Source organism: Macrotis lagotis, chromosome 7 (assembly GCF_037893015.1).
Source record: "Macrotis lagotis isolate mMagLag1 chromosome 7, bilby.v1.9.chrom.fasta, whole genome shotgun sequence".
Taxonomy (NCBI): domain Eukaryota; kingdom Metazoa; phylum Chordata; class Mammalia; order Peramelemorphia; family Peramelidae; genus Macrotis; species Macrotis lagotis.
This window is the reverse complement of record NC_133664.1, coordinates 95,547,193-95,567,470: the sequence shown is the minus strand read 5'-3', so window position 1 is coordinate 95,567,470 and position 20,278 is coordinate 95,547,193.

Below are 20,278 nucleotides of genomic sequence, written 5' to 3'. Positions count from 1 at the left end.
AGTAGGCTCAATCTGCACCCTGAGTTCATCATCTCTTCCTCAGGAGATGATTTCTGAAAACCTTTCCAATTCTGACAGTCATTAATTTCTAGCTTACAGATGAGAAAACTCAGGCTTGGAGAGCCTTTAGAAAAACTAGATGTGAGATGCAAAAATGTTAGTATGATTTTGTTTTACTTGTAAAAATTTTTATCCTATCCCTTTGCCTTGCAGGTTAAAAAAAAAAACGTATTGCTATTACCTACCTGATGCATTGTTAATCCTTTGATGTATTCTTAAACTCCTGTATTTCTAGTCTTCAATATTTTTCCCCCAACACCAGTACCAAAACCCACATGCTTCTGGCACCACACTGTTATCTTTCAAAAGGGTAGGGATAGTGATTTTTTATAAAAGTGAAAATATTTTTGTGCAAATCTGCAGGGGACAGGATGTGGATATATGGATTCATATCGTCCTCAGGATTCAGGTTGGTTAAAAGAATTCCTAGGATGAGACACCATGGTATAGTAGAGAGCAGGATACCTCTAGTGTTGCTTCTGATCCATGCAGAGAGATTATTTGTCCTTGACAATTAATTGGTCCTAGTGGTTGACTTCCTAAAAATAACTCATCTTTTTTTTAAAAAGTAAGTAATCTCGAAGACCTTAGCTTTTGCCTTTTTTAAAATGATTACAATAGACTTAGTCCCTTCCAGCTCTAAAATTTATGATGTTATTCTCTTTGACATGATAGTAACCTAGATGATTCCTAATTGTTAAATCTATATGTTCTGTGCACAGGATTCCTGAAGACCCTCAAGTAAAAATGGTTATTAAACATTTGAGGGATATGAGCTTTATGAAAAGGAATAAGACATTCTAGAACTATTAGGTCCTAGTAGGTTTTATATATACATATATATATACATACATACACACATATATACATATATATGTATATATATGTGTATAATACATATATATATATGAAAAGCTAAAAGCAATAGAAGAGATGAGAAGCACAGAATCACTTGTAAATAACTTGTTGAAACAATCATTGTTAGAGAAGGAAGAACTCGGTGTTGGCTGAATAAAATTGTTACATAGATGATGTAGCTTCTGTGCTGGATCTTGAAAGATGACTGCGGTTTTGGGTAGTAATCTGGATCAAGGTAAAATGAACTTGGAGGTAGGAAAAGTTCAAATTGTGTTTTGGGGGATGGCAAAGAAGACCATTAGATTGTAGTATACTTGAAGAAGGAGAAGGATGAAAGAATGTTGGAAAGGTGTGCCTTGGTAACATGGCTGAATTTGAACTTTATACAGTCAATAAAGAGATTTTTGAAGGTGATGAGAATAGTAGTTAAGGAAGAAAATTCAGAGCTTAGTGTGCTAGATGAATTCAAGGGAATAGAGATTTAAGGCAGGAAAACAATTATAGAAAGGTCAGGTATGAGTTGGTAAAGATTTGAGTAGGGGAGTGGCTTTGGGAATGGAGAAGGAACAAATATAAGTGACCACTGAAAAGCATAGACCTTCCTTACAATGAACTTTCTGAAGAATTGTAATTTGGAGAGGACATGGGATCATAGATTGAGAGCTGAAAGGGATCTTGATAAGCCTATTAATAATTGGGCTTTATCTTCCATGAAGTCTATTCTGGTTCTCCCTAAGCCGAAAATAATATATTGTACTTCAAATTTCTTGTAGTATATGTTTGGGACTCTTATTTGCCTCATCCACCTTCTATTTTATATCATATTTATGTAAGTTATATGCTCTCATTAGGTTGTAAAGTTCTTGACGTTAGAGGAGAAGGAAGAATTCTATGTGGTCATCCAGATGAAGATTTAGGTCAAAGATTCAGAAAAATTTGGGTGCTTAGAAAAAAGCTCTGTCAACTTTGACCATTAGGAGATCTATGTTCTAATTTTTTTTAAATGATCCTTTGCAAATTACTTAACTTCTCTGGGCCTCAATTTCCTTATTTATTATTTACTATTCTGCCAGTCTCTCAGATGAGATAATTTCAAATGAGATGATGGAAGTATAAATCATGATGCAAAGGTGTGGGGGTGGGCAGGGGGAGTAGCTATTACCATATCTTTCCCTTCGCTTTCAGATAAAAAAATATCAGGAGACAACGTTTGTTCTACCTTTGGGTAAAGTATCCCTTGCCTTTCCCTAAAGGGAAGGTCAATGAGTTGAGAGATATCCTGAGAAAGGGAAAGTGAGCAGAACAAGGCTTGGAGGATCTGGAACATTTAAACAAGGGCAGAAGATAGTCTAAAAAGAGATGCTTCCAGGGATCTGGATTTGGGGCTAAGGCTGGAGGACAAAGGAATGAGGAGCTTAAAGTAACTATCTCAACTATCATTTTTGACCTGGTTCTTCAGGGTTTGCTGGGGATAGAAGGTCCCTTATATAGGGGTATGTAACTTAACCTTCCTCTAAGGTTTATAAACTACAGTTTTTATAAGGCAGGAGGACACTAATAAGAATCATGGATGTGTAAAGGATCATTAGGACTAGCATTTCATCTTTGGTCTTTTTGTGGGCAACATAACCTTTCTTTGAGATTCCCTTCTGATCTTCTCCACCATATGATTTCATAGTCCAGCCTTTGGCAATTAAAAAAGACAGAGGAGATGGGTTAAACTTATAGAAGGAAGAGAGGTAGCCCAGGAAAAGTGGAACAGGGTAGATCCTAGAATGTGTTGAGAGAGTGGAACCTTGAAGAAATCTATTAAGGGGAGTCAAGGAGATCTTGGGGAGTGGGGAGAGGTAGGAGGGATCAAGTAATATAATAATTATAAATTAATGCATATCTCCCTTTAAGGTTTGCAGGGCTCTTTTTTTTTTTTACAACAACCCTATGAGGTGGACAGCAAATTTTATCCCCATTTTACAGATGAGGAAATTGAAATCTATAGGGGTGAAGTAACTTGCTAAAGTCACAGAAAGGGAAAGAGGGAGAAAATAGGCATTTAAATTATACCTGCTATATGCCAGACTCCATAATAAATACAACAGATAGGCACTGTAGTTATTCCCATTTTACAATTGAGGAAACTGAGGCAAATAAGAGCTTAAGTGACTTGCCCAAAGCCATAGAGCTTTCAAGTGTCTGAGGCTGGATTTGAACTCACTTCCTAACTCCAGGCCCAGTGGTTTATTCATTGTGTGACCGAGCTGCCAACTTCCACATCCAATACTCTTTCCACTGTACATGGTGTCTTTGGTAAAGGGAGAGTCTTGATCCAGTCAGAAAAAGAGTGATTGTAGATAGGTGCAGAGAGCATGGGGACAGCTGGATTGGGTATGTGAAGAATGTATCTGCCCCACTTGTTAATAAGGAATGTTACCAACTGGTAGAAAACCAAATGCCCACAACTAGTCACCAAGCATTTGGCTGTGAGGCCAGCCCTGGCAGGGCAATTGTAGGATTTAAAGGTGGAAGGGATATGAGAAGTCAAGGGATCTAATTAATGTGAAAACAGAGACCAGAAGAAATAGAGACTTGGTCTAGGTCATATGGGATGGGAAGTTACTAGCAGAGGAGGAATTTAAGTGAATGTCCCCTGGGTCCAAATCCTTGACTTTTCCCATTAAACCGCATTTTCTGTGGGGAAAGCTTCACCCTGAAAGGCCATGCCCTGGACCAGAGGTTCCAGCTAAATCTGGATGAAGTTTGTTTTTATATAGTGTTGAACTAGAAATGGTTTTTACATTTTTAAGTAGTTTTGACAGGTGGGATTTAGTCTTACTGTCAAAGTTTGCTGACTCCTGCCCTTCTGCTTTATGGAGCATAATCAGCCCAGAACTGAGGAGAGATTAGTTCAAGAAACTCATTTTTTAGAGTTACCAAGGGTTCAGGCTGCTCTTGAACCAGAGTGCCAATTGATCCTTTCCTTTTATTCTTGGGGCCAATGAAAAAAATCTTCCCATTAACACAGATTGGAATCATTGGGGGATAGGGAAAGCTAAGAGGTCAGTGGAGTGAGACTGGTGGTGAACACTATTTAATACAGAAAGCTTAAAACAAGACCAAGTGTTTGGTCTGGGCTAAATTTTTACAGTGATGACAAAGCTTACTTGCTAGTCTTTTTGTCTTTTGGACATGAGTTCATTTTTGAGGCCTTTCCCAGAGCATAATAATACTAATAAATATCTCAAACTGCCGCTGGCTTGCTTGTTTGGTTCTGCCTATGAGGAATCATTATCAGACCCTGGGAAAGCAAGGGCGGAAATAAAACAAAAATTTATTAAAAGAAGTTACAACACATAGGAAGGGATGGGGGGGGGGGGGGAGAAAGAGAGATAAAAGAACAGCCTAGCAGAGTTGGCTGGGCTAGCTGGTCACAGAAGACTACAGCTCTGAGTGGGAGTCCAGCCCAGGTTTTTATGTCTTGCCTCTCATCCAGAGGGCAAAAGATAAACTCCCTTTCCCTTACAGGACCCAGAATTAGGTAAAAGGTGAGGCCTAAGAAGATCAGGAAACAAATTTTACATCAAGAATGGGGATCTCCACCCAATTTGATAAGATTAGTACCCTTTAAGATTACAAATTTTGTTTCTGTTACAATCATTATTCTCTATATCTTTTCTAATTTACATCTCAAGAGTAAGTGGTAGTGAATTTACTTCTCCACCCAATTTCTACATTCACAATTCTCTTTATCTTTCCCCTGCATTAATACTTATATTTCACTTTAAACTTCTGAGCCTTGAATTAGTATTTAAATTTGGGATCAATTTGGGAACTGGAGCTCTGCAAGGATTTGGAATCTGGAGATTGGTATGGGAAGGTGAGCAAAACCTCTGCAGCATGCAATGGGTAATGCTGATAGATTGGAAAACCACTGAACTCTTGGTAGGAAAACAGTGGTTTGTAGGAAAAGGAATGATTTCTGAATCTGAATGATTTTCCCCCTCTAGAAATGGGGAGGGCCTTTTTAGGTAAAATAATTCAAAGGACTTTTAAAAATTCTCACTAAATATTAAGTTGGGGGAGGACAAAGCAGGCTTTCACATCTGAGTATAGATTCTCATAATACATTTTTGTGTTTTTATTGAATAAAATGCCTAGGATTTTAAAGACTACTTAAAATTGAGCATGTTTAAAAATTTTCCTCAAATTCCTTTTTTTCTGATCTAAAAGAACATGCCCATAAACTGTTTCCCCTACATTGGTTTTTTGGTTTGGTTTATATTTTGGTATTTAAAATTTTTTTAAATTTATTTTGCTTGCATGGGTTTTAAAACTTTTGATAATTTGATATCCTGAGGAACAAGGGGCAAGTTAGAGAAGGGATTACTACATTTCAAAGTACTTTTCTAAGTATAACTTACCACTTTCTGGTATGTTAACTTAGATGACAGGAAATATGAAGAGAAATAACTGTTCTCATTTCTGATTTCCATCCCAGATACTACTTTGGTAATATAAGTAATGTGCCACTTTAGGGTAAGTGACTGGGGTCTATGGATTTCAAGCAAGAAAAATGTACTAGATCTAAAATAACAGTAATATAGGTTAGACATGAACTTTTATTCACTAAGATTTATAGAACCTATAGGTGGCAGCCATTATAGAAATAACTACCCAAAGAGAAGCAAGACGGATGTATTTATTATACATGATAGACAAGAAAATCATTAAACCTTTTGATGACCAGTTTACACATTTGTTCACAAAAATATCATCCTTTTACATTGTTATTTTGACAAGCCTGTTTCAGTCAAGATCTGATTGAAGACATTATTTCTTTCCCAACTTAATGTTTAATGATGAAACCTATGTGACTCTTACAGAAGTAACCAGACAAGTTTCCTAATTTCTAATCTATCTGTGATTGTCAGGACAACTAACAAATGAGATAACATTCCAGACTTTTAAATTTTTTAATCATTTATTTAAAATTTTACCCTCCCTACATACAAAAATGTTTCAACATTTAATCCAAAATCTTGAGTTTCAAATTCTCTCCCTTCCTCCCATCCCACTCCCCCCATTGAGAAAGAAAGTTACTTGGTATAGATGAAAAATGTGTAGCCATGAAATAGCCATGCAAAAGTAAACACAATTCCCCCCCACATACACACACCATGTTGCTGCGGATTGCTTGGGCTAGATGATAAATCACGTTTCAGACCCAGGAATGTAAGTGTGAAAAGAAGATAAAGATTTATTAAAAGAAATTACAACACATAAGAAAATGATAGAAAAGTTTAAGAGTTTAAAGAGAAGACCACATGGGTTGCTAATTGACCTGGTCAGGCCCACTGACCAGGGTTTCAATAGGAGTCTGGAAGGTAAAAAAAAAGATAGACCCCCTTCCCTGATCTCCTTAAATTCTCCTTCAGAGACCATGAGAGGGGTGGTGACCTGGAACTGGCTCCCACATTGGAGAGTGTGCCTTTTGGGTGGTCTTGGACATGCTTCTAGTGCTGGCTCCCTGGCTGCCCCACCAGAAGACAATGCAATCCAAATCAGGTTGAAGGTCAGGCCTTCAGGTGTGGCCTCAATTAGGTGATGACGATACCCTTAACAATGCAAACAAAAGTTTTACAAAGTTTGTCTCCAACTGAACTCAACATCACACACACCACACACACACACACACACACACACAAACATACACACACACAAAACCCTCAAGAAAAAATATGGGAAAAAATGTGCTTTGGACTGTATTCAGACTCCATCAACTCCTTCTTTGGGATGTATAACATAAGACATCAGAAAAATTGCTTCAATATTTTTTTACACAGTTGCTATTACAAGCTGTATTTCTTTCCATCCTATTCCCCACAAACCCCATTTATTCTATTCTCTCTCTCTCTCCTTCCCCCCCAAACCCCATTTATTCTATTCTCTCTCTCTCCTTTCACCCTGTCCCTCCTCAAAAGTGTGTTGTATCTAACTGCCTTCTCCCACAATCACTCCCTCTTTTATCACCTACACCTCCTTCCCCTCCCCCTGTGCTCCCTCTCCCATCTCTTTTCTCTCCTATTTTCTTCTAGGGCAGGGCTGTCCAATTTAAGGAAGCAGATCTAGAACTCTCACTAAAATGGCAAATCAAATATATTGTCTATTGTTTCAATAAAAACTTTTAAAAGTAAGGTTGGACAACCACGTTCTAGGGTAAAATAGATTTCTATTCCCAATTGAGTGTGGGTGTTATTTCTTCTCTGAGCCTTTCTGTTGAGATTAAAGGCTCACTCATTCCCCCTCTTCCACTCCATTGCAAACACTTTAACTTGCCTTTTATGCAAAATAACTTACCCATTCTACCTCTCCTTTCCCTATCTTCCAATACATTCCTTTCTCATCCATTAACTCCATATATTTAATATACTTTCAAATTCAATTCTCTCCTATGCCTTGTCTATATAGGTTGTTCCTTTTAGCTGCCCTACTAAATGAGAAGGTTCATATGAGTCAACAGTATCATCTTCCCATGCAAGAGTACAAGCAGTTAAGTCCCTCACAATTTGCCCTTGCTATGCGTCTTCTCTAGATCAAACTTTCTGTTCAGTTAGGGTCATTTCATTAGGAAAGTTTGAAAGTCCCCTATTTCATTGAATTTCATGCAATATTCGTCTTTTCCCTGGAACAGTATGTTTAGTTTTGCTGGATAGTTCATTCTTGGTTGTAATCCAAACTCTTTTGCCTTCTGGAAGGCAAAGCCCTATGAACCCTTAATGTAGAAGCTGTTAAAAATTGGGTCATCCTGACTGTAGCTCCATGATATTTGAATTTTCTTTCTGGTTGCTTGTAATATTTTCTCCTTAACTTGGAAGTTCTGAAATTTGGATGTAATATTCCTGGCAGTTTCCATTTTGGGATCTCTTTCAGGAGGTGATCGATGGATGTAGATCCCTTGTCCATCAGGGGCTGGATTCAGCTCAGGAGAGAAAAGAAAACACATTAATACTCAGGTGGGGAATATCAGCAGGATGACTGACAGAGCCAGTTTATTGAAAACATCCAACAGTTCTTATAGAAGAAAACTACAAAATTAACATAAAGGATAAAAACAAAGATGTAACTTTGTTATGGGCGGAAATTAACCCAACAGGATGTGACATAGGTCAAGAAGTTAGGAAACAGGGCTTATCAAATAGTGAGACCACAAATGATGCAGTTGTGTTATCAAATCAGAGTTCTGTGGAGGCTTTCAGCTCAAGGGTCACCAGAGCTTAGGTTTTCTGGCCATAACAGGCCTCTTGACCCCAAACTTGCTTGAGCGGCCTCTACACTTCCCTCTTTTCTGTTTACACCACAAACTCACAATTGCCCAACCTGATGCTCAATCTGGGTAACATGATATTGAATTCTATTGATAGCATATATACATATATGTATATACATATATATATATGTATATATATATATATATATATATATATACATATATATATGTGTGTGTGTGTGTGTGTGTGTGTGTGTGTGTGACTTTAGCTACAGAAAAAAAAGACTGAAAAAACTTGGTAAACAGCAAAGTAGAAACATCAAGAGAATCAATATGACATAATTGTATAATACTCTGGGTCCAATGCCCAAAAAGAGTGCGATGATGAATCCATTTAATCATCTAATCAGCTGTCTTTTCAGGGGTCAAATCTCGTTGGGAGGCTATTTGGATGTTTTTAGCCAATTTATATAAATCTTCAGCACCAAAAGACAGTTTTTAAAATGAGACAAACAACAAATGATCAATATCATAATTACAACAAAGCTGAAAGCAGAGATAATACCATGTAACCATGTAACAATTACAGGTGGAAAATACAACTAATCATACAATTTATTGCTCAAATCTATGTATTATTCCCTAACACAAATTGTTTATTAGAGAAGTTTGTAATGCATTAATCAAATGATAAAGATTTTTGTAAAGTCTTCTTCTGAGCCTTAAATGTTCTATTAACATTTTCTGACAATTCTTGAGTAAATTTCACTTCTCTCTTTTCCTTATTCATCATTTCTTTACATACACATGCTCAAATAATGTAATTGTAACAGTTAATATTATTTCCCTCTTTTTTTCAGTAATGATCCTAAATTCCTCTATGTGAGTTGTGATACTGTTTACGTCAGAAAAATTATACCTAACTTCTCAGCATCTCTTCTTTGATATTTCTAATAGTAACTTTGTTATATCACAAATAAATTTTCAGCTTCCCCTATCAAAATAACTTGTCATAGTTTTCTCTCCATAGCATAGTTGTTACCTATGGAGGGTTTTGCACATAAGTCCAATATTCAGTGCCTTTTGCAGTTCCCAAATTGGCTTTCCTTTTGCATGGTCTATCCTTCCTTCTCCTCTTATGCTTTCTTTTTCAATTTCTTTTTTTTTTATTTTTTATTTATTTATTTTTTTATTCTCATTTTGTACAAATGTTTTTTTACATTAATAAAATATTCTTGTTTACAAGTAAACAAAATACCCCTCCTCCCCCATGAATATAGACAGACTTGCTTGGGCAAAAAAAGTAAAGGGGAGAGAAAAAAAATTAAAATTAAAAAAATAATAATAGTAATAATTGTAGGTATGGCCAGGTGGCACAATGGACAAAGCACCAGCTCTGGAGCCATGAGCACCCAAGCCCATATCCAGCATCATAAACCCAACCATCACCCAGCTGTGTGACATGCAAGCCACCCGATCCCCACTGCCCTGCAAAAACCAAAAAGAAGGAAAAAAAACAAAGACCTAAAATAAAATAAAATAAAATAAAATAAAATAAAATAAAATAAAATAGTAATGATAGTAGGGGTGGCTGGGTGGCAGACAGAGCATTGGCCCTTGAGCCAGGAGCACCTGGGTCCAAATCTGGCCCCAGACACCCAAAGATCACCCTGCTATATGGCCCCAGGCAGGCCATCCAGCCCCACTTGCCCTGCACCCTCCCCCAAATAATAACAAAAAATGTGCTTAAGTCTTTGTTCCAACACCAACAACTCTGTCATGGGTGGATCTCATTCTTTATGAGTCTATCACAGAAGTTACTTCCATATTTTTCCAGCGTTGCCATTGCTGATCGCAACTCCCTCCTTTCTTATTTCTCCACTACCATGTACTCTATTTTCTCTCTCCTTTCACTCTGACTCTGCTGTAGGGTTGCTGAGTGGCACAGCAGATAGATCCCTGGTCCTGGAGCCAAGAAGCCCTGAGCCCCCCTACCACCCCTTAGGCCCAGAATCCACCTGGCCCTATGGTCCTGGGCAGGCCTTCCGATCCCAGCCCCTTGCATGAAGTAAGAAAGAAAACATGTTATATCTGGCCACTCTCCCCCCATGGTCCATCCTCTCTTCCTTTATTCACATCCCCACCCCTTCCCCCTGCTCCCCCCTCGTTCTTACTCCAGATGTTTATACCCCATTGAGTATATATGCTGTTTCCTCTCCTAGCCATCTCTGATGAGAGCAAAGGTTCCCTCATTTCCCCCTTGCCTCCCCCTTTCCATATCATTGCAATAGCTCATTATAATAAAAAAAATCTTATGTGAAATATCTTGGACTATTCCCCCTCTCCTTTTTCTTTCTCCCATTCTATTTCCCTTTTTTTTCCTATTGACTCCATTTTTACACTATATTTTATCTTTGAATTCAGCTTTCTCCTGTGCTTCAACTATAAAAGCTCTCTCTACCTGCTCTGTTAACTGAGAAGGTTCATATGAGTACTATCAGTGTCATTTTTCTATGCAGGAATACATGCAGTTCATCATCATTAAGTCCTTCATATTTCCCCCCCTCTCCTCCAATCTCCATGCTTCACCTGAGTCCTGTATCTGAAAATCAAACCTTCTGTTCATCTCTGGCCATTCCAAAAGGAACATTTGAAATTCCCCTGGTTCATTGAAAGTCCATCTTTTTCCCTGGAAGAGGACATTCAGCCTTGCTGGGTAGTTCATTCTTGGCTGCATTCTAAGCTCTTTTGCCTTCCAGTATATTGTATTCCAAGCCCTACGAGCTTCCAATGTAGTTGCTGCTAAATCCTGTGTGATCCTGACTGCAGCTCCATGATATTTGAACTGTGTCCTTCTGGCTGCTTGTAATATTTTCTCTTTGACTTGGGAGTTCTGGAACTTGGCTATAATATTCCTAGGGGTTGGTTTTTTGGGATCTCTTTCTTGGGGGGATCAGTGGATTCTCTCCATTTCTGTTTTGCCCTCTGCTTCTAGAATATCAGGGCAATTTTCCTGTAGTAATTCTTTGAAAATGATGTCAAGGCTCTTTTCCTGATCATGACTTTCAGGTATTCCAATAATTTTCAAATTATCTTTCCTAAGTCTGTTTTCCATATCAGTTGTTTTTTCAATGAGATATTTCACATTTTCTTCTAATTTTTCATTTTTTTTTATTTTGAAGTATTGATTCCTGATTTCTGGTAAATTGATCAATCTCGCTGAATTCTATTCTTTGTCTGAAGGATTTGTTCTCCTCAGAGAGTTTTCTTATCTCTTTTTCCATCTGGCCAATTTTGCTTTTTAAAGCATTCTTCTCCTCAATAACTTTTTTGAACTGTTTTATCCATTTGACCTAAGCTGGTTTTTAGCATGCTATTTTCTTCAGCATTTTTTTTGGATTTCCTTGACTAAGCTGCTGACTTCATTTTTGTGTTTTTCCTGCATCTCCTTTTTTTTCCCCAGTTTTTCTTCCAACTCCCTCATTTGATTTACAAAGTCTTTTTTGAGCTCTGTCATAGCCTGAGCCCAATTTCTGTTTTTCTTGGAGTCTTTAGGTGCAGGAGCTTGTGCTTCCTCATCTTCAGACTGAGTATTTTGGTCCTTCTTGGGCTCATTTGCAAAATATTTCTCAATAGTCTTCTTTTTGTTTCTCTGCTTGCTCATTTTCCCAGCCTGGGCCTGGTTTGGGGGTGTTTCCTGAGCTTTTGGGACACTCCCACAAGGGTCTCAGTGTGTGAGGCTCTATCCTCCCTCCTGGTCTGTGAATGACAATAAGCGGCCCCCTCTGCCACGCGGCTGAGGTGGGGGGGCCCTGCTGTTCTATGGGGGGCCTAGACTGCGATCAGGATCTGAATGTGGTCAGAGCCCCAGAGTCCTGTTCCAGGGGCAGAGGACCTAGCTTGCAGTTTCTCTTCACTCCCTTCCCTCATCTCAATGGGCTCATGCCCTGGGGGCTCCTGCTTACTGGCTCTGCCTGCTTCTGTTTCTGGCTCTGGGCTGCAGAAAGACCAAGCTGCTCCCTGTGTGCCCCGAGGGCTGGGCTCCACATGCTCTGGTAGAGGTCCCCCGCTGTTCCCCCACTTTGTGCCCAGTGCTCCTCAGGGTGCAGCTCAGGAGACTCCCCCGCTGCTGTGAGCTGAGACTCCCAGCTCCCTGGGGCTGCCTCCAGGAGGCTGAAGTTCTTTGGCTCTGGTGGGCCACCCCTCTGGCGGGCCGCCCCTCTGACCCCTGGGAGCAGAGCCTTTCTGCTCTTTTCCAGGTTACCTTGAGTAGGAGAACTGCCTCACTGGGTCCCTTTGTGGGTTCTGTCTCTAGAAAGTTTAGTTAGAGTCCTTAGCTGATGAGTTTTATCAGAGAGCTCCTAAGACTGGATCCCTTCTTGTCGCCATCTTGGCTCCGCCCCCTCTTTTTCAATTTCTTAAATGTAAGTTGTTCATTTTCTGTATTGCTTGATTCATCTGGTCTGCAAGGTCTGATGTCTTCTTCTGATATCCAGACAATTTCTCCATCCGTGGACAAAACAAAAGCATACCCTCGACCCCAGGTTAGTAATTGATAAGTCCTTTTCAATGTCCATTTTTTGTATGTATCCTTCCCATTATTCTATGAGCACTAATAAGGGTATTTATTATGTTATCTATGGTAATTTGGTAACCAAAGTTTTTTCAAACAAGGTTTTATTCTTATCATCCAAAGTCAAATAATGAAAATAAAGCTTATTTAGGCATAGTCTGGTATCTGCTTCCCCACATTCCCTCTTTTCTATTTATGTGGGAACATTTTTAATGACTTATAGGCTTGACCCATGGGATTATAAGGAGTGCCTATAATATGTTTTATATTGTATAGACAGAATTGTTTAAGTGCAATAGAAACATATCCAGGGCCATTATCTGTTTTTATAGATTTTGGTATATCTGCAAAATAATGTAATAGATGATCAATCACACCTTGAGTAGCCTCTGAACTCTGTGCTGTTGCCATTGTATATGAACTAAATGTCCATTTTTTCAAAAGATGCATAATGAGTCACATCCATCTACCATAACTCATTAGGAGTCTGACCTCTAGGATTCTTAAAATAATTTGGAGGGGTAAGCAAATACCTCTTTGTGGAAAGGATATTACTATATTTCTAGCTTGTTCTCTGGTGATTTTAAATTCTTTCCTTAGTAAAGAGGCATTCTGATGAAATATTTTGTAAAACAGTTTAGTTTACTCTTCTATTAAGCTTATAAACAGTGGAAGGGTTAATTTATTGGTCCTACGATTACCTTTATATATATACAAGTCCAGGTAATCCAGGATGGGATTTTATATGTTCAATAAAAAAGGAATTATATACATTTCTAATAATTTCTAGTAATTCTTTAAAGGGTTGATATAATACTACATCAGTTCTATGATTAATAAAGGCTGTTACTGTGTGTCTGATGACATGATAATCATACTTATTATCTGTAAAAATATTAAGGAATTGTGGCCATTCTTGTAATACCAATAATGTAGCATATAATTTTTTTTGGTATTGATGTAAAAGGAGTATATAATTTCTTTTCTATTACTGCAATATGCTTGGACCTATAGGTTTAGAATAAGGTCCATTACATTGTTTAAAAATTTCAGGGAACCCAGATGGTCATAACTTCTGATATTGTCCCTCATTATTTCTACAAAGCAAAATAATTATTAATTCTAGGCTTAGATATTAAGTCTTAACCTATGTGAAACATAAGATTCCTAGGCTGACACAAGTTCTCCACCTTGGGCACCAAATGTAGAGATGCCCTGTCCACCAGGGGATGGATTTGACTCAGGAGAGAAAAGAAAACACATTAACACTTAGGTGGGGAATATCAGCAGGATGACTGACAGAGCCAGTTTATTGAAAACATCCAACAGTTCTTATAGAAGAAAACCACAAAATTAGCATACAAGATAAATACAATGATGTAACTTTGTTATGGGCAAGAATTAACCCAGCAAGATGTGAACCAGGTCAAGAACTTTGGAAACAGGGCTTATCTAACAGTGAGGCCACAAATGACACAGTTGTGTTATCAAATCAGAGTTCCGTGGAGGCTTTCAGCTCAAGGGTCACCAAAGCTTAGATTTTCTGGCCATAACTGCCCCCTTGACCCCAAACTTGCTTGAGCAGCCTCTACAGATGAATTCTTTAAATTTCTATTTTATCCTCTGCTTCTAGCATATCAGGGCAAATTTTTCCTGGAGAATTTCTTGAAAAATGAAGTCTAAGGTCTTTTTTTGGTCATGACTTTAAAGTAGTCCAATAATTTTAAAATTATTTGTTTTCTGGGTCAGTTGTTTTTCCAAGGAGATATTTTACATTTTATTCTAGTTTTTCATTCTTTTGATTTTGTTTTATTGCTTCTTGATTTCTCACACAGTTCCATTCTACATTTGAAGGAATTATTTTCTTTAGAGAGTTTTTATATCTCCTTTTTCATCTGACCACTTCTGCTTTTTAAAGCATTCTTCTCCTTGACTTTTTGGACTGTTTTTTCCATTTGACCCAAGTTAATTTTAAGATATTATTTTCTTCAGTATTTTTTGGTAATTCCTTCACCTTTCTGATTTCCCCCATTGCTCTCATTTCTCTTTCCATTTTTTTCCTCTACCTCCCTTCCTTGATTTTCAAAATCTTTTTTGAGCTCTTCAATAGCCTGAGACCAATTCATATTTTTCTTGGATACAGAAGCTTTGGCTTTGCTATCTTCTGAGTGTGCATTTTGATTTTTCACAGGACCAAAGTAATTGTCTATAGTCGAATTTTTTTTCCTTCTGTTTGCTCATTTCCACAGACTATGACTTGATTTTAACTCTTTGCTAATGTGGGTCTCTGCTTCCAGAGTGGAGGATGCACTGTCCCAAGCTTTTGAGGGTTTTTGCAGCTGTCTCTGGAACTTCAATTCCTCCAAGTTCTGATGAGAGGCTCTGATTGCTTTCCTGGTCTGTGATCTGGTCTATGGATGATCAAAAACACTCCTCTCTGCCCTGAAATTGTAAGGAGGGTCCCTGCTCCTCTATAGTAGTATGGTGGCCCAGACTGGGCCCTGGCAAAGCAGTAGAGTCCTACCCCAGGGATAGAAGAGAGACCTCTGCAATCTTCCCCTATTCCCTTACCATCAGTGGGCTGAGTGCTCTTGAAGTAGCTGCCCAGTGGTCCCCGTCTGGGTGGCTCCCCAGGCCTGCTTCTGGTTCCAGGGCTGGGGCTGTGCCAAGGCTGAACTGACCTGGACTCTGCACTCACTTTGGTGCAGCAGTGTTTTCTTGCTGTCCTTACCAATTATCCTTGGCAATCCTTGGGCTGGGAAGTATGGAAACCATCACTGCTGCCATTGAGCCAGGGACCCCCCCAGGACCCAGGTGCTGTTCCTGGATGACTGGAGCTGCATGGCTATGCTGTGCTGTGGGCCTTTTCTAGTCCCTGCATAACAGACTTTTCCCAGGGATCTTCCAAGTTGTTTTGGGATGGAAAAGTGTTTCATTCAATCTTTTTGTGGTTTCTGCCACTCTAGAATTTGTTTAGAGTCATTATTTAAAGAGATTTGGAATGGTCTGGGGGAGATCTTCTGGGAATTCCTGCCTTTTCTCTGCCATCTTGGTTCTGCCCCTCAAGATTTATAATTCATAATTACAGAGAAAGAAAACAAAAGATTTTGGCCCAAAATATAGGTTATAAAACAACAACTTTGACAATGGGAAGACAGTAATTGACAATGTCAAAGACATGGAGAAGTCAAAAAGGGTAAGGATTGAAAAATGACAGATTTGAATTAAGAGATCATTAGCAATTTTTTAAAATAGTTATTTCTTTCAATTACATGTAAAGAAAATTTTTAACATTCTTTTTTCTTTTTAAATTCAGAGGGAACCTTTTATTTTTTAACTATAATTTAATTATTTTCCCCAATTATATGCAAAGCTAATTTTCTTTTTTTTTAGGGTTTTTTTTTTGCAAGGCAAACAGGGTTAAGTGGCTTGCCCAAGGCCACAAAGCTAGGTAATTATTAAGTGTCTGAGACCAGATTTGAACCCAGGTACTCCTGACTCCAGGGCTGGTGCTTTATCTACTACACCACCTAGCCGCCCCAAAGCTAATTTTCAGCATTCATCCTTTTCCAAACATTTGAGTTCCATATTTTTATACCACCTTCCCTTTCCTCTCTCCTCCCTGAAGCAGTGAACAATCTGATATAGACTGTATATATATATATGCAATCATGTTTGACATTTCCATATTAATCATGTTTTGAAAGAGGATTTAGAATCACAAGGAAAAAAATGAGAAAGAAAGAAAAAACAAAAAATTTTAAAAAGTGAGCATAGTATGGTTTGCACTGCTTTCAGACTCTCTATATTTTTTTCTTCTGGATATGGATAGCATTTCCCATAACTGGTATCTCAGGACTGTTCTTGACTGTCCATTAGTTGATAACATTCATATTTTTAAAATTTTGAATTCTAACTTTTTCTCTCTACTTCCCTTCTCTAATACCTAAAACAGTAAACAATTTGATATAGGTTATGTACTATCATGTAAAACATTTCCATATTAGTCATGTTTAAAAAAAAGAAACATCGAAACACTCACACACACACACACACACAGACATACAGATAAAATGAAAATAGTATATGTCAGTCTACATTCAGATGCCATCAATTCTTTCTTTGGATGTGGATAGCATTTTCTCTATTGAATTTATTGGAATTGTCTTAGATTATGGTATTGCTAAGAAGAATTAGGTCGATTATAATTGATCATTTTACAGTGCTGCTCTTAATGTATACAATGTTCTCCTGGTTCTGCTCATTTCACATTGATTCATCAGTTAATGCAAGTCTTCCAATGTTTTTCTGAAAGCCTGCTAGTCATCATTTCTTATAGCATAAGAGTGTTATATTACATTCATATAACAAAGCTTTTTTAGTCATTCTTCAGCTGATGGTCAATCCCTTAATTTCTAGTATTTTTGACATCACAAAAAAAAACCCTGCTATAAATATTTTTGTGCAGAATCTTGACTCTGTTGTTGTCAACTAGTATGTGCACTTGGGAAGAAAGACAGACACTTAGCCTCTCTGGGCCAATATATATATGAGGAGCACTCTGGACTAGATACTTTCTTATGAAAATTGGTCTCAGAATTCAAAAGGACCTTGGGAATGATTTAGTCCAACCTTAACAGGGTCTGGAATCCTACACCCATGGCAAATAGTCATTCATTTTCTGCTGGAAGACCTCTGATGATGGAAACTCATGACCTCCTCAGGTAATGCAGGATATTTTGGGATAGCACTAATTGTTAGAAAATCCTTTCTTAAACTGAGACCTACTTCCTCTGTAGATTCCACCCAATGTTTCTAATTATGATCTCTGGGACTAATAGAATCTGATTGATGAAATAAAAGTTAAATATGATCCAATGTAGCTGAATGCCTGGCATAATTTTTTTTCTCTTGGGTCCTTCACTAGCTGGCAGTGTGATAAGAGAGTTCACATTCTTATGTGTCACATCCCCAGTCAAAAGTTTGTAACACCAGGTTATGATAATTGTTGATCACTGCCTTCACAAAGGATGATAAAAATCAGTAGGTGTCCATTAGTATAGGCTTCCTTTTGGGCCTGTGGATAATAGCCTCCATCAACAGGGAGTTTGGAAGAAAATTAACTTTTTCACAAGGAGCAGTGTTGAACAGTTTTGAATATGCTGCTGGAAGAAGGAAGAATTCCACCATTGTTTTATCATTGATGCCTGTAAAGATTTTGAAAAGAGGATCTTCATAGACTAAGAGGACTTTGAGGGGTAGCTCAGTCCTCAAGAGCTCTGGGCTCTGATTCCTATGTACTTAACTAATACTTAACTTTGAGGTTCTGAGGATGACCAAGTCAAAGACAGAGAATGGTTTTGTTAGTTCAAAGCTTAGAAACTATGCTCTAATGATAGTTTCATACTGTCTTCTTAGTTATATGATAGATGGCAAATACCATGTTGCTCAAATATAGACCACATGAAATCTTCAAAGGAAAAAAGCTTATCTGCACAGTGAAAATAACACTGATTACAGACTTTACTCAGGTTTTATATTTAAGCCAGATTTGATAGGAAAGCACAGTCTATTTTTGGCTCAACACAGTCATAAAATGTTAGCAGTTACTTTAAAAGTCATCATCATCATTTCACAGGCCATTATTATTACAAGGAGGTGATCACTGTATGTTATCCTCAGCAGCCCCTCCACCTGTGTTCTTCCACTAGGAGAATGATTCAAGGTAGTGTGGGTTGATGTGGCCTAAACAATACTATCCCCCAAGACTAGATCACTAACTACAAAACTGTGAAGCAGTGAAACTCTGAAATCTTTCCAGGTCTCCATGGGCATGTTTCCATCTCCAACTCCTCCATCTGAGATCCTTGCTCTCTTTACCTCCCTATGAATGGCTTCTAAATCCATTTTATTCTCAGCAATCAAGGAATCTTCATATTAGTTGGCAGGGGCGTGCTCCTCCCCAGGAGTACTTTGTCAAACTACAGCATTTTAAAGTTGTAATTAGTCTTAAGTGAGCAGCTTGTACAACTTCCTCAGGTCAGTCACTCTTAATAGGAGTCAGATTGACTGACCCTAAGGTGGATTTTCACTGGAAGATATATAATTCTAATGGCAAAGTTAGATCCAGGGTTTCCTAGCTTCTAGTCCAGTGCTTTTTCATTCTGGCAAGAAATTTACTAATTTGAAAAGCCTTTGAGATACAATAGGATTAAGTGAATCTCTGGTGATGGAATTTCTGGCCCTGAGGGAGATGAAGCTGGATATTCCTTTGATCATGCTAGAAGAGTGCTGCCTGTTCTAAGTATACATGCTGGCCATGAGGTTAGTCTATGGAGTCTCCTGAATCTCAGGACCAGGAGGAAGTAGTTTTGCTGCTTATTCCATGAGGTAAATTGCTTCGCTTTTCCTAGGACTCATTTTCTTCATTTGTAAAAATGAGGCAATTGGTCTAGTAGAGTTCTTCCCAAAGCTCCCAAGATTCTTTAATCCTCTGAATTCAATACAGCCCAAGTGGGAAACAGATTGCCCTAATGTTGGTGACCTTTGAGGGGGGAGGGATGGCACTCCCTTAGAAAGAATATAAGCCAACTATAGCTCTGAGCTCTCACTAGGACAATCTCCCTTCAAGAATGGGAATTAGCTTTTTAGACTTGAAAAGTAAACTCAGGAGGTTTGGTATGATTCGAACTTTTGCAGAGAGAGAGAGAGAGAGAGAGAGAGAGAGAGAGAGAGAAGAGGAGAGGAGAGAAAGAATCAATATGGAGGGAAATCTGGAGGAAATAAGGACTTTGAAGAGACTAACCTGAGTGAAAGGTTCCTGTTGGGTAAGAGTGAAACTTGGAATTAACATTGGAAAGCTTAGTTGGACCCAGATGTGAAGTTTCTCAAATGCTACTATCAATAGACATTTTGTAATCATAGCAGACATTTATATAGCACTTTATAGTTTACAGAGCATTTTATGTACATTATCTCATTTGATTCTCATCACAATCCTATGGTATATATTATTTTCATTTTATATAAAAACAAAATGAGACTTCCCGATGATTTAAACAATTGGTTAGAGGTGTCACATTTAGTAATACAGGGGAATTCAAACTCAGGTCTTCTTCTTCATGCAAGTTGAAATTTCCATGACTTGAAATTGCCAACTTGAGAAGTTTGGATTTTATCATGAAGGGAATGGAAAGTCTCTGAAGGTTCCTGATTGGAATAATGACCTGATGAAAGTGATGTGGCAGAGAGATTAAGCTGGCAACACAAGTCAGATATCATTAAAAGTCACCATACTTCTTGTCTGCATAGCGCTGAAACACTTTCATAGTGTTTCACATACCTCATAGACACAATCCTCATTTAGCTCCATCTATCTTCAAAGGGCAATTGAAGTACTAGGTGTTGGCCACAGTTGGCTAGGTTGGCCACAGTTGAAATTTTGAACCCTCACAAGTCATTAAAATGATGTCTTTTATTTTTATTTCACATTTATTTCTAAATACAACCTTCTCTTCTCCTTCCCT